The 1,148-nt window shown below is 35.3% G+C and overlaps 1 protein-coding gene and 1 long non-coding RNA gene across 4 annotated transcripts in view; one reads left to right on the forward strand and one right to left on the reverse strand.

The window, feature by feature from the left end:
• The window catches only part of LOC128248895 (uncharacterized), a 110,102-nt gene that overhangs the window by 68,813 nt on the left and 40,141 nt on the right, over nucleotides 1-1,148 (reverse strand). The gene's annotated exons all lie outside the window — the stretch shown is intronic.
• Nucleotides 1-1,148, forward strand: part of LOC106881299 (uncharacterized) — a 338,650-nt gene that overhangs the window by 1,910 nt on the left and 335,592 nt on the right. The window lies entirely within an intron of this gene.

Genomic DNA, 1,148 nt, shown 5'->3' on the forward strand with positions numbered 1-1,148 from the left:
AAGCGCTCTACACACACTTTTATACATCCATGTAGGTATGTGTGTATGTATGTGTGTAATATATGTGTGTGTGTGTGTGTGTGTGTGTTTGCAGTGTACCTGTGTTTTGTTTATTGTTTCGTTACTGATTTTTATTGATTTATTCTTAATCTCTAAATTTGTTTATTAATTTGCACGCTCCTTAGATACACGTCTTCGTTTCCAAATATAAAATGCTTTTTTCCAAACCCCTAGTCAATTTAAATCAATTCTTTCAACGCACACATACACATACACACACACACATACACACACACACACATACACACACACATACATACACACACATGCACAAACACACACAAAGTCGCTCTTACGTTTTCATTCAAATCCTGTCTCCCACTCATTACGTTTGTGCATGTGCGTGTGTGGGTATAGGTGGATGGGGGGATGTAAGTGCATGTGTGTGTGTGTGTGTGTGTGTGTGTGTGTGTGTGTGTGTGTGTGAAAGTATGTTGTAACTCTTTCACTCTAGCTTTCATCTCCACTCTTATATATCGTCTCCGCTTTTACCATTCCTGTTTTTTTTTCCTTTTACGTTCCTTTTCAAAGGTGACTTGTATCCAAAAACTGGATTTCAACCTTCAATATCAAATTATGTACGTGGTGTATCTATCCCTGTTTGTAAACACACACACACACACACACACACTTGTATATATATATATGATATACATACATATATATCCATCTAGTCATCTATTGTTCAGTCGACTTATCCATCTGTCACTTTATCATATCCTCTTCGTTTTATTGGTCGGTCACACCCCTTACCGTCTCTACAAGTTACACACACGCGCGCGGATGCATATGTGAGACAAAACGTATAAGCATTTTTCGTCTAACGGGCTCATGTTTGAGGTATATAGATGTCGATACAATACATACATGCATACATACATACCTACATACATACATACATACACAAATACATACTTACATATATGCATTATATATGTATAAATTATGTATAAATATGTGAAAATATGTGTGTATGTATCGATAAATATATCTATGCATATATACACACTACGTATATATATATTTGTATGTATGTATATCTATCTATCTATTTATCTCTCTCGCTCTCTCTCTCTCTCTGTATATAT

This window comes from Octopus bimaculoides, chromosome 10 (assembly GCF_001194135.2).
Source record: "Octopus bimaculoides isolate UCB-OBI-ISO-001 chromosome 10, ASM119413v2, whole genome shotgun sequence".
In the NCBI taxonomy this organism is placed as follows: domain Eukaryota; kingdom Metazoa; phylum Mollusca; class Cephalopoda; order Octopoda; family Octopodidae; genus Octopus; species Octopus bimaculoides.